The following is a 14,625-nucleotide window of genomic DNA, read 5'->3' as shown; positions in this document are numbered from 1 at the left end:
CTGAGTCTGAACTGGGTGCAAAAGCCTAAAAAAGCTACACTATATGGAGAGAAGGTATGCACACCAGTGACTATGTAAGGGGAATATATGAAAAGCAGAAACTGCCCCAGTCTGAGTCTGAACTGGGTGCAAAAACCTAAGATCTCAACATTGCTAAATTAAACAAAGTGCTGAGTTCCAGTTCGCGGCATATGACATCGTCATCCATGACAACCACCCAGTGCCACGCTACACGTTCTCTGCAACAGAGAGGCAAATAACAAAATATGTTGTTATTCCATTTTTCAGCCATTATTACAGTGTGTGACCATAAAATATTTGGTGAAAGGTTGACTTTAATCTCTAACAGCAGCATTTAACCCCTTAACGACCGCGGGCCGTAAAATTACATCCTAAATGACATAATCTTACTGCCCGCGGTCCTCCGGCGGCAGCATGCCGCGATCGGCACACATCTCAGCTGATTTTCACAGCTGAGATGTGTGCCTGCTAGGCACGAGCAGAATCGTTATCTGCTCGTGCCGATTAACCCCTTATATGGCGCTGTCAATACATGACAGCGCCATTATAAGCGCGATTGCGGTAAGCATTTACTTACCGCCCGAAACCGGAAGTCACGTGACGCGATCACGTGACTCCCGATAGTTGTCATGGTAGCACAGGGTCATGTGATGACTCCTGTACTACACATGACTTGGTTTCACTTTCGCTGTGCCCGGGGCACAGCAAAAGAGAAAGACAGCGTATCTGCTGTTTACAGCCTTCCAGCTGTGATCAGCAGATACTGCAGAGCGATCGGAATGCTGATCGCAATAGCCCCCTAGGGGGACTAGTAAAATAAAAAAAAAAAGTTAAAAAATAAGTTTTAAAAAATTAAAAAAAAACAAAAAAACCTAAAAGTTCAAATCACCCCCCATTCGCCCCATTGAAAATTAAAGGGTTAAAAAAATAAAATATATACACACATTTGGTATCGCCACGTTCAGAAACGCCCGATCTATCAAAATATAAAATCAATTAATCTGATCAGTAAACGGCGTAGCGGCAAAAAAATTCCAAACGCCAAAACGACGTTTTTTTGTCGCCACAACTTTTGCGCAAAATGCAATAAGAGGCAATCAAAACGTAGCATCTGCGCAAAAATGGTACCGTTAAAAACGTCAGCTCGATACGCAAAAAATAAGCCATCATTGAGCCTAAGATCCCGAAAAATGAGAACGCTACGGGTCACGGAATATGGCGTAAAACGTGCGCCACTTTTTTTGGACAAACTTCCGATTTTTTTTTAACCCCTTATATAAAAGTAAACCTATACATGTTTGGTGTCTACGAACTCGCACTGACCTGAGGCATCACACCCACACATCAGTTTTACCATATAGTGAACACAGTGAATAAAATATCTCAAAAACCATAGTGCTATCGCACTTTTTTGCAATTTTTCAGCATTTGGAATTTTTTTGCCATTTTCTAGTACACAATATGGTAAAACTGATGGTTTCATTTAAAAGTACAGCTCGTTCCGCAAAAAATGAGCCCTCACATGACCATATTGACTGAAAAATAAAAAAGTTACGTCTCTCAGAAAAAGAATGGCGAAAAAAAAAAACGGAAAGCGAAAAATCGGCCGGTCGTGAAGGGGTTAAATTACATTATTGCTAGTGATTGCATACATCCCGTCATCCCTCGCGTTGTACTGATAGGAAGATAATTGGTTAGTTGCCATGTTTATCTTTCTGTCAAACACAAACACAAGCAATGAAACTATATAATGAGTATTGCAGTATATAGTGTAATCAATCAAATGATAGCAGGTTCAAGTCCCCGAAATAAAGTAAAATTTCAAAAAGTAAAAAAAAAAATTAAAATCACCTCCATTTTCCATAAAAAATAAAGAATTTATTTTTTAAAATATATTGTTGTGTCCAAAATGTCCAATATATCAAAATATACAATTATTTAAACCATGTTAAACATGAAAAGAGAAAAAAATTGCAATGCCCTTAATTGCCAAAAAAATGTTTTTTTTCCCATAAATTTCAGAAAATAATAAAAAAAGCTGGACAAGTTGGCATCACTAAAATATTACTGACTAATAGAATCATGTTGCCAGGTATTTTTTTACTGCTCAATATGCACAATAAAAACCAAACCAATGTCAAAATTGCATTATTTGTTTATTTATTTTTGCAATTTTACATTTGGATTTTTTTCCTTTTTTTATACATTATATGGTAAAATGAAAGGGTATATTCAAAACTACAACTCATCTTGCCCTCGTACATCTATGTGGACAAGAAAATTAAAAAAGGTATTGCAGGAAAAAGCAAAAATGCAAAAGGGAAAAATTCACGTTAACCTTATGACTAGAGTTGAGCGCGGTTCGTGGTTCGCGGTTTGCCAGTTCTAGGTTAGAGTGATTTTGAGGGGTGTTCTAGATCGAACTAAAACTCAAGCTTTTTACTAAAAGTTCGGCAGCTTGAGTTACGTTCGAGAACGGTTCTATCAGCAAAAAGCCTAGCTAATTACTAGCTGGCTTTTCACTGTAATAGTGTGAGTCACTCTGTGATTCACACTATTATCAAATTTCAGCGTATAGTGTGCGGGGGGGACGGGTTTTAGATCTGTGGTGCTGAGAAAATGCCGATCGGCATTTTTTTTTTTTTCTAAGCGCGCGTGCAGTGGGGCGGGCCAGCATGTCAGCCAATTCCAGACACACACACAGCTAAGGGGACTTTTTGCCAGACAAGCAAAGGCATGTGTCATAGGCTGTGAATGTCACATGTCCTTCCATTATAAATACGGCCATTTTCCCTCAGGACGCCATTATCTGCCTTCTGTGTCTGGGTGACAGTCACCGCTCACGCGGCTCCTGTCGTCGGTCCTGCTGTGTACACTATACACACAGCGCTCTACAGATTAGGGACAGAAGTTTATTTCAGCACTTTTGAGGGCTCATTTCCTCAGGCTCAGAGCCATAGGTGACAGTCAAGTCCGTGGAAACGCTGTATACAGCTTCAGATAACAGGGTCTGTGTACCTTAAGTCAGGGACTTCCTTGCTGCATTTCACCATTAGGAGGGATAGAAAGTGGGGCTTCCTTTCCTCTACACTGACCCACAATCCGGGAACTGTACCCTCCTGCCCTTTTTTGCAAAGCCATTTTAGTTGTAGAGTGCTGCCAGTTAGTGCCATCCAAAAAGTGGCTGCTGTACTCCATTAGTGCCCCACTGGTACCAAGCAATTTCCAGCACCTCTGCATTCCACTCTCCTGCTCATTTTTACTAAGCTATTATAATAGCAACCAGTGCTGAAACTTAGTGGCATCCAAAAAGAGGCTGCTGTACTCCATTAGTGTCCCACTGGTGCCAAGCAATTTCCAGCACCTCTGCATTCCACCCTCCTGCACATTTTTACTAAGCTATTTTAATAGCAAACACTGCTGAAAGTTAGTGGCATCCAAAAAGTGGCTGCTATACTCCATTAGTGTCCCACTGGTGCCAAGCAATTTCCAGCACCTCTGCATTCCACCCTCCTGCACATTTTTACTAAGCTATTTTAATAGCAAACACTGCTGAAACTTAGTGGCATCCAAAAAGTGGCTGCTGTACTCCATTAGTGTCCCACTGGTGCCAAGCAATTTTCAGCACCTCAGCATTCTACCCTTCTGCTCATTTTTAATAAGATATTATAATAGCAACCAGTGCTGAAACTTAGTGGCATCCAAAAAGTGGCTGCTGTACTCCATTAGTGTCCCACTGGGGCCAAGCAATTTTCAGCACCTCAGCATTCCACCCTCCTGCTCATTTTTACTAAGCTATTATAATAGCAACCAGTGCTGAAACTTAGTGGCATCCAAAAAGTGGCTGCTGTACTCCATTAGTATCCCACTGGTGCCAAGCAATTTCCAGCACCTCTGCATTCCACCCTCCTGCACATTGTTACTAAGCTATTTTAATAGCAAACACTGCTGAAACTTAGTGGCATCCAAAAAGTAGCTGCTAGACTCCATTAGTGTCCCACTGGTGCCAAGCAATTTCCAGCACCTCTGCATTCCACCCTCCTGCACATTTTTACTAAGCTATTTTAATAACAAACAATGCTGAAACTTAGTGGCATCCAAAACGTGGCTGCTGTACTCCATTAGTGTCCCACTGGTGCCAAGCAATTTCCAGCACCTCTGCATTCCACCCTCCTGCACATTTTTACTAAGCTATTTTAATAGCAAACACTGCTGAAACTTAGTGGCATCCAAAAAGTGGCTGCTGTGTTCCATTAGTGTCCCACTGGTGCCAAGCAATTTTCAGCACCTCAGCATTCCACCCTCCTGCTCATTTTTACTAAGCTATTATAATAGCAACCAGTGCTGAAACTTAGTGGCATCCAAAAACTGACTACTATACTCCATTAGTGTCCCACTGGTGCCAAGCAAATTTCAGCACCTCAGCATTCCACCCTCCTGCTCCTTTTTACTAAGCTATTATAATAGCAACCAGTGCTGAAATTTAGTGGCATCCAAAAAGTGTCTGCTATACTCCATTATTATTATTATTATTATTTTCAAAAATGGTCTGGCTCACTAATATGGTGCTCAGGAGAAAAATTAGTCCATATATAGAAAAAGCTCCGGCACACAATGATATATCAATTAATATTTTATTTTCATAAATTGATAATTCAGATATAGATAGATAACGTTTCGGCTGATGCCTTCTTCACAACTGAAATTCATTTAACAAAATAAAGATAACAAAAGAAAGTCAGTACCAATATTCATTCATATTTCATATTAGTAACTATCAAGTGAATTATGACTTGATATAATAAATTTTTCTTTTTACCTAAATGATGTATTGAGTAATATCTGAGAAGAACGTCAGACGCATGTAATCATTTATATCTGGAAAATAATAACAATGCCCACATTTCAGGAATCATGGAAATCATAAGAATACCCTAATATATACTTAGGAATAAATATCATATCTATTATTTATATTATAAAGCGTATCACTACTGTCAGTCTGTAGACTTCACCAGGGCATAAACCCAATCAATAATCAAAATAAAAAACATCTTTACCTTCATTTTGAAAAGACAATATATACTCATAATGCCCAAAGGGGAGGTGGTTATGGTGTTGGACCGCTATAAGACTAGAGAAATAAAGTAAAAGGATTGCTATCAGTATATCAGAAAAGATTCCGGTTGAAAACGCATAAACAATGTTGTTTTAGGTCCAGAGTGACAAAGTGCCACTCAAAAAGGGATTAACAGAGGAGATAAACGTGACATACCTGTTTAGCCGAGGATCAGCGGTGAAGTGAAGTGAAGTGACCGCGCTGTGGTTTAAATGTACTGGAGGGGCGGGCATAATTAAATAATTTCCTGTGTGTGGAACGCATAAAGACGAATGGCACGCAAGCCGCGCGTGCGCAGTGTACCCGGAAGTGCGTGCATGCGCAGAAGTGAAAATCTGGTGTAAGTGAGCTACGGCTCCCGGAGTTTCATTATAAAGCGAGATGTATTAAGTGCGCATCTGAAAAAGAGAAGAAGAGATGGATAGGGCTTTTAAGACCAAAATTGATTCTATATGAACATAATTAATGAAGCGATTTGCGTAATCATAAGAAACGAACAGCATTGGCTATATTCACAAGGGTGCCTATATGCATTGACAAGCACCCATGTGTATGTGATATAAATATACACTATAGTGCAATATATGACAACACACATCATACAGGGTAGTATAAAGCAGCTAAGACACGATTAACTTTATACACTAAAAGAGAGTCATAAAGCAATTATCTAAGTTATATAGAATTCTAACTGTAACATGTATACATATGTGTGTGCAGGCACTATATGTGTCCGCACACTCACATGTGTACCCATAATTCTCATCAACACATCAGTGAATATCTATACAGAATCTACATAATAAGCTATATAAAGACCTCCAACATTTTATAAAAAGACCACAATATTGGAAATAGGACAGGACGGACCCCACATCAATAATTCTCATATTCTCTGTTAAGTCCAAAAGGGGAGAGGGTGTTTAGGGTGTGGATCCAATAGGATTCCCTTTCTTTTAGTTTTTTAATCCTATCACCCCCACGTCTCAAAGGTGGAATATGCTCTAAAACCTGAAATCTCATCTGAGAAATCGTGTACCCGCACTGGATGAAATGATGTGGAATAGGCAACATAACTAATTTACATCATATGGTGGACTTATGTTTCCCAATGCGGTCTCGGACATGCTGGGTAGTCTCCCCAACATATCCGAGACCACACGGGCACTTTATCAAGTATACTACATATGACGTATCACAGGTGAAAAAGTCCTTAAGATAGAAGACCTTTCCAGTGCGAGGATGAGTACATTAATTTCCTTTGATAATATTAGAGCAATGAGGACAATGTAAACAGGGATAATTACCCTGTTTGGGTGTAGATAAGAAAGTTTGTCTCGATTTAACAGTTTTTGACCCTATGTCCGCCCTTACCAATATGTCTCTGAGGTTAGGAGAGCGTTTATAACTGAAAAGAGGTAAGGAAGAAAATTCAGTTATTTGTGGATAAGAATTACGTAATATCTGCCAGTGTCGAAGAATAATACCTTTTATAATGGGATGAAAAGGATGAAATGTGTTGACAAAGGTAATAAATGGTCCTACCCTTTTAGATCTAGTGATTAAACTATAACTTGAATGATAAGCAGAATCTACCATAGATGAAGGATAACCACGTTGTAAGAATTTATTGGACATTTCCTCATGTCGTATTAATCGTTGATCCTGAGAAGAAACAAGCCTTGTCACTCTTTTGTGTTGGGATATTGGTAATGCGTTTTTCAAATGTCGTGGGTGACTACTGGTATAATGTAAAAGGCTATTACGGTCTGTCGGTTTCACATAGATATCCGATGTAATGTTGCCACTTGGATTCATGTTTATACGTGTATCAAGGAAATTAATACTAGATGGATCCACATGTTGGGTAAAGGATAAGCCATCAACTCTAGTATTAAGGTAACAAAAGAATTCATCAAAAAGTGATTGGGAACCTGAAAAGACGATAAATATATCGTCGATGTACCTTTTGTACATTAAAATATGATTTTGAAATATGGGATGATTATATACAAATTGGGATTCAAAATGCGTCATATAAATATTCGCATAAGGTGGTGCGACATTTGAACCCATAGCCGTTCCTTTGGTCTGAATATAAAATTGATCTTGAAATAAGAAATTTTTTTTATGTAAAACAATATCCAGTAAGTCAAGACAAAATTGTTTTTGTAATGAAGAAAAATCACTGTAACATTCCAAAAACCACGACATAGCCTGTATACCGAGATCATGTTGTATACTAGTATACAAGGAATTGACATCAAGAGTGGCAAGTAGAGTTGAGCGCGGTTCGTGGTTCGTGGTTCTCCAGTTCTAGGCTCGAGTGATTTTTGGGCTGTTCGAGATCGAACTAGAACTCGAGCTTTTTGCTAAAAGCTCGATAGTTCTAGATACGTTCGAGAACGGTTCTAGCAGCAAAAAGCAGGGCTTTTTACAGCTACAGTGAGCAGGAGCCATCGCTGGCAGCCTGCCACAAGCTGGTAACCAAGATAAACATCGGGTATCCAAGCAAAGCGCTTTGGTTAGTAACCCGATGTTTATCTTAGTTACGTGCAGGAAGCCCACACTTTCCCGCTCAGCTCGCTCCACCCCCTCCTGCCCGCGGCATGTACACATACATACACATACACAAACACACACACACACACACATCCACCCCCCATCCCCCCCCCCCCCCGCCCGCCCGCCCGCTCGCTCGCTCGCTCGCTCGGCTTACCTGCGGTGATGAAGTCCCGCCATCCCGACCTCAGCGCTGTCACTGTCCTCCATGGCCGCCGCTTGTCACATCACCTATCGCTTCCGACCCGAGACTGACACTGGCGGTGACGTCACGGACCTCTCGCGATACTTGATGTGAAGGCGCCGGTCATTGACCTCAGTGACAGGGGCTGTCAGTGTGCTGGAGATCAGCGCAGGTAATGTACCTCACTGACAGCAGCACTTGTCACCCCCCTGCAGTGACCTGGGCTGACCCATTGATGTTAGCTCAGGTCACTGCACTGCTCTCCCAGCCAATGGGGAACATCCTGCTCTTCATTGACTGGGACAGTGTGCATCGTCATGGCAACCCCTTGGATTACACCAGACCTGGATTTGTTTTTCAATCTAATAAATTGGTTAAAGAGGGAATGTTTTGGGGAGTGTTTTTTCAAATAAAAATGTGTTTGTCGTGTATTTTTTTTTTATTACTGACTGGGTTGGTGATGTCGGGTATCTGATAGACGCCTGACCTCACCAACCCCAGGGCTTGATGCCAGGTGACATTACACATCTGGTATTAACCCCAAATATTACCCCGTTTGCCACCGCACCAGGGCGCGGGATGAGCTGGGGCGAAGCACCAGGATTGGCGCATCTAATGGATGCGCCACTTCTGGGGCGGCTGCGGCCTGCTATTTTTAGGCTGGGGAGATTCCAATAACCATGGACCACCCTAGTCTGAGAATATCAGGCCCCAGCTGTCTGCTTTACCTTGGCTGGTGATCCAATTTTGGGGGACCCCTACGTGTTTTTTTTTTTAATTATTTATTTAATTTAAAATAACAGCGTGGGGTGCCCTCAGTTTTGGATTACCAGCCAAGGTGAGGTTGCCAGCTGTGGTCTGCAGGCTGCAGCCGTCTGCTTTACCCTAGCTGGCTACAAAACTAGGGGGAACCCTATGTCATTTTTTTTTCATTTTTTTGGCTAAATACAAAGCTAAGAACCCCTTAGTGCCACATGAAAGGTACCAAAGGGTGTTCCACTTTTTCTCCATTTTTTTCTCCACTTTCTCTCCACTTTTTCTCCACTTTTTCTCCATTTTTTTCTCCACTTATTCTCCACTTTTTCTCCTCTTATTCTCCACTTTTTCTCCACTTTTTCTCCACTTTTTCTCCTCTTATTCTCCACTTTTTCTCCACTTTTTCTCCACTTTTTCTCCATTTTTTTCTCCACTTTCTCCACTTTTTCTCCACTTTTTTCTCCACTTTTTCTCCTCTTATGCTCCACTTTTTCTCCTCTTAATCTCCACTTTTTCTCCACTTTTTCTCCACTTTTTCTCCACTTTTTTCTCCACTTTTTCTCCTCTTATGCTCCACTTTTTCTCCACTTTTTCTCCACTTTTTCTCCACTTTTTCTCCACTTTTTCTCCACTTTTTCTCCTCTTAATCTCCACTTTTTCTCCTCTTATGCTCCACTTTTTCTCCACTTTTTCTCCACTTTTTCTCCACGTTTTCTCCACTTTTTTCTCCACTTTTTCTCCTCTTATGCTCCACTTTTTCTCCACTTTTTCTCCACTTTTTCTCCACTTTTTCTCCACGTTTTCTCCACGTTTTCTCCACTTTTTTCTCCACTTTTTCTCCTCTTATGCTCCACTTTTTCTCCACTTTTTCTCCACTTTTTCTCCTCTTAATCTCCACTTTTTCTCCACTTTTTCTCCACTTTTTCTCCACTTTTTCTCCACTTTTTTCTCCACTTTTTCTCCACTTTTTCTCCTCTTATGCTCCACTTTTTCTCCACTTTTTCTCCACTTTTTCTCCACTTTTTCTCCTCTTATGCTCCACTTTTTCTCCACTTTTTCTCCACTTTTTCTCCTCTTATGCTCCACTTTTTCTCCACTTTTTCTACACTTTTTTCTCCACTTTTTCTCCTCTTATGCTCCACTTTTTCTCCACTTTTTCTCCACTTTTTCTCCACTTTTTCTCCTCTTATGCTCCACTTTTTCTCCACTTTTTCTCCACTTTTTCTCCATTTTTTTCTCCACTTATTCTCCACTTTTTCTCCTCTTATTCTCCACTTTTTCTCCACTTTTTGTCCACTTTTTCTCCTCTTATTCTCCACTTTTTCTCCACTTTTTCTCCACTTTTTCTCCATTTTTTTCTCCACTTTCTCCACTTTTTCTCCACTTTTTTCTCCACTTTTTCTCCTCTTATGCTCCACTTTTTCTCCTCTTAATCTCCACTTTTTCTCCACTTTTTCTCCACTTTTTCTCCACTTTTTTCTCCACTTTTTCTCCTCTTATGCTCCACTTTTTCTCCACTTTTTCTCCACTTTTTCTCCACTTTTTCTCCACTTTTTCTCCTCTTAATCTCCACTTTTTCTCCTCTTATGCTCCACTTTTTCTCCACTTTTTCTCCACTTTTTCTCCTTGTTTTCTCCACTTTTTTCTCCACTTTTTCTCCTCTTATGCTCCACTTTTTCTCCACTTTTTCTCCACTTTTTCTCCACTTTTTCTCCACGTTTTCTCCACGTTTTCTCCACTTTTTTCTCCACTTTTTCTCCTCTTATGCTCCACTTTTTCTCCACTTTTTCTCCACTTTTTCTCCTCTTAATCTCCACTTTTTCTCCACTTTTTCTCCACTTTTTCTCCACTTTTTCTCCACTTTTTCTCCACTTTTTCTCCACTTTTTTCTCCACTTTTTCTCCACTTTTTCTCCTCTTATGTTCCACTTATTCTCCACTTTTTCTCCACTTTTTCTCTACTTTTTCTATGGTCGGTCTACCCATTAGCTCTGCCATGCATAGTGTAGCTCTACACCTACTGCACATGTTACTTTATGATTGACATCTCTTTCGTACCAGAGCTGTCTAAGTCTACTCTGACCCCATATTTGTCATTACTATATTGTCCTTGTACTGTATTATGACATTTGTATCATGTGTTTCATTTCTTGCTGTGTTGCAATTTTTTTGCTGCATCCCAATTGTACCTCTACATTGTTCGAGTTTATGTTATTGTTCTCTCACTCTTATGTGATACTGATTATTGTCATTTTTCATGATTACATGCAGATAAGTCCAATCTGACGAAGGCTCAGGCCGAAACGTCATTTGTAACTTGTTTTGGACAAAAACATATATGCTTATGAAAAAAAAATTTTCTTAATACGGACCAATAAAGAGTGATTTTGCATTACTATCCGTTGTGACTTACTGACTTAGTCTGGGAGATATAGAGTGCCGAGGTTACTCACTAATTTTATCTATTATTACCTCTGAGCACCTATATACCAGTGAGCAGAGCTTCCTCTACAGTAGTTCTCCTGATTAGGCATGCCCTTACCTCATGAGCAGGGCATTGCAGCTTTGGTAGCAACCATTACGACATGGACTCTGCTGCTGTGGACCCGGGGAGAGTGAGTGCAGATTCATTGCACCCACACTCCTCACATGAAGGGTCCGCACTCCTAGAAAATGGGGGATACGTTCCCTGAGTGTCTCCCCCCCATATTCTAGACGGTCCAGAGTCGTCGTGGGACCCCTTTATTTTTTTTCTTACAATAAATTGGTGAAAGAGGAAATGTTTTGGGGACTGTTTTTTCAAATAAATTTCTTTTGTCGATTTTTTGTTTTTGTTAGTACTGACAGTTTATGATGTTGGGTATCTAATAGACGCCATGACATCACAAACTGCTGGGCTTGATCTCAGGTGACTTTACAGCTAGTATCAACCCGATTTATTACCCCGTTTGCCACTGCACCAGGGCACGGGATGAGCTGGGGTGAAGCGCCAGGATTGGCGCATCTAGTGGATGCGCCACGTCTGGGGTGCCTGCGGCCTGCTATTTTTAGGCTGTGAAGGCCCAATAACTATGGACCTTCCCACCCTGAGAATACCAGACCACAGCTGTCCGCTTTACCTTGGCTGGTGATCCAATTTGGGGGGTCCCCTACTTTTATTGTGTAATTATTAATATTTATAAAATAATTATAAAAAAGAGCCTGAGGGGACCTCCACATTGGATCCCCAACCACGGTAAAGCTGCCAGCTGTGGTTTTCAGGCTACAGCCGTCTGCTTTACCCTAGCTGGCTATCAAAAATGGGGGGACCCAACGTAATTTTTTTTTTTTAACTATTTTTTAAATAGAAAAAATTAATGGGCTTCCCTGTATTTTGATTGCCAACCAAGGTAACGGCAGGCAGATGGGGGTGGCAACCCATAGCTGTCTGCTTTATCTGCGCTGAGAATCAAAAATACCGCGGAGCGCTACGTCATTTTTTTAAAGATTTATTTTTACAGCACTGTGATGTCCAGCAATCAAAATACAGGGAAGCCCATTTTATTTTTAGTTATTTAAATAAATAATTAAAAAAAATATATGTTAGCTCCCACTGCATTTTTTGTATTGCTAGCTAAGGGTAATCCAAGCAGCTACTGGCTGCTAACCCCCACTGCTTGGTGTTACCTTCACTGGCAATGGAAAATCCAGGGAAGCATTTTTTTTTTTTTTTGCCAAAAAGCTACAAAAAAAGGACGTGAGCTTCGCCATATTTTTGTATGCTAGCCAGGTATAGCAGGCAGGTGCTGGAAGAGTTGGATACAGCGCCAGAAGATGGCGCTTCTATGAAAATGCCATTTTCTGAGGTGGCTGCAGACTGCAATTCGCAGCAGTGGGGCCCAGAAAGCTCAGGCCAACCGGTGGTGCGGATTCCAATCCCAGCTGCCTAGTTGTACCTGGCTGGACACAAAAATGGGGCAAAGCCTACGTCATTTGTTTTCTAATTATTTCATGAAATTCATGAAATAATAAAAAAAGGGCTTCCCTTTATTTTTGGTTCCCAGCCGGGTACAAATAGGCAACTGGGGGTTGGGGGCAGCCGTACCTGCCTGCTGTACCTGGCTAGCATACAAAAATATGGCGAAGCCACATAATTTTTTCAGGGGGCAAAAAACTTCTGCATACAGTCCTGGATGGAGTATGCTGAGCCTTGTAGTTCTGCAGCTGCTGTCTGTCTGTATGGAGAAGAGCAGACAGCAGCTGCAGAACTACAAGGCTCAGCATACTCCATCCAGGACTGTATGCAGAAGTTTTTTGCCCACCAAAAAAATGACGTGGGCTTCGCCATATTTTTGTATGCTAGCCAGGTACAGCTGGCAGCCACGGGCTGCCTCCAACCCCCAGTTGCCTATTTGTACCCGGCTGGGAACCAAAAATATAGGGAAGCCCGTTTTTTTTAATTATTTCACTTATTTCATGAAATAATTAAAAAACAAATGACGTGGGCTTCGCCCTATTTTTGTGTCCAGCCGGGTACAACTAGGCAGCTGGGGATTGGAATCCGCAGCACAGGTTAGCCCGAGGTTTGTGAGCGCCTCTGCTGCGGATTTCAGTCCGCAGCCGTCCCAGAAAATGGCGCTCTCATAGAAGCGCCATCATCTGGCGCTGTATCCAACTCTTCCAACAGCCCTGGAGCCGGGTGGCTTGTTGGGTAATCATGAGTTAATACTGGCTTTGTTTTACCAGCCAGTATTAAGCCAGAGATTCTTAATGTCAGGCACGTTTGACCCGGCCATTAAGAATCTCCAATAAAGGGTTAAAAAAAGACACCACACAGAGAAAAAATACTTTAATAGAAATAAATACACAGACACATTAGAGACTCCATCTTTATTACCCCTGTCAGCCCTCCACGATCCTGCTCTTCTGTCTTCTTTCTTTCTAGTGTAGTAGTAGTGACGATTGTAGTGAGGGGCATCACTTGGGGCTGGGGAACCTCCATCCTAACTACAATGCTCACTACAATCGGGAAGCAGCGTGCAGCATTCACTCCGTGAGTGATCACTGCTGGCTGCTAGCGGTAACGCTGACAGACGCGTTACCATAGCAACGGTGCTCCCGGAGCCGCGGTTAGCGGTGACGTCACCGCTAACTGCGTTGCTATGGCAACGGTGATCTCCGTTAATGACCGGCTGTGTCAGCCGGTCCCTAACGGAACGGGGAGTCGACCGTGTGCTAGAGCATGTCGCCGGTACACGGCGATACACATATGTGCACCGTGTACCGGAGAGATGCACTCGCAGGTCCTACATGACGTGTCATAGTCATGTGACCAGTCTGTAGCCAATGAGATAATAGCCACGTGACTGGTCACATGGCTATTTTGACGTCACGATAGGTCCTGCTTCTCTGCTGGCAGTGCAGGTCACCGGGAGGATTCAGCGATCATCGGATGGAATAGCGGCAGGAGACAGAGTGCAGAAGGGATCGCGAGGACCGGTAAGTGTTATGGCAATGTTTATTAACTGTTTGTGTACATTTATAATGCATTTTTATGTGTTTGTGATTGCCTCCCATTATAGCCTATACGTTCGAGTTCGGTTCGTCGAACGTTCGACGAACCGAACTCGAACGGGACCCCCGTTCGGCGAACCGGCCTCGAGCCGAACCGGGACCGGTTCGCTCATCTCTAGTGGCAAGGAGTGTATCGGGAGGAAGTCGGCCCAAAGATTGCAATTGATGTAAAAAATCATCTGTATCTCTTAGATATGAAGGAGTCTTGGATACCAATGGAGTCAGGATACGATCAAGTGTAATAGCTAACGGTGACAATATTGAATCTATTGAGGCCACTATTGGGCGTCCAGGCGGTTGCCATAAATTTTTATGCACCTTAGGCAAGGTGTAAAACACCGGTATAACTGGATTTACCTTGTTTAAATAACTAGCCAATTTCGTATCAATGTCTCCATGAGTAGAATAATAATGAATTTTATCCAGTATTA

Source organism: Anomaloglossus baeobatrachus, chromosome 1 (assembly GCF_048569485.1).
Source record: "Anomaloglossus baeobatrachus isolate aAnoBae1 chromosome 1, aAnoBae1.hap1, whole genome shotgun sequence".
In the NCBI taxonomy this organism is placed as follows: Eukaryota; Metazoa; Chordata; class Amphibia; order Anura; family Aromobatidae; genus Anomaloglossus; species Anomaloglossus baeobatrachus.
This window is presented reverse-complemented; position numbering follows the sequence as displayed.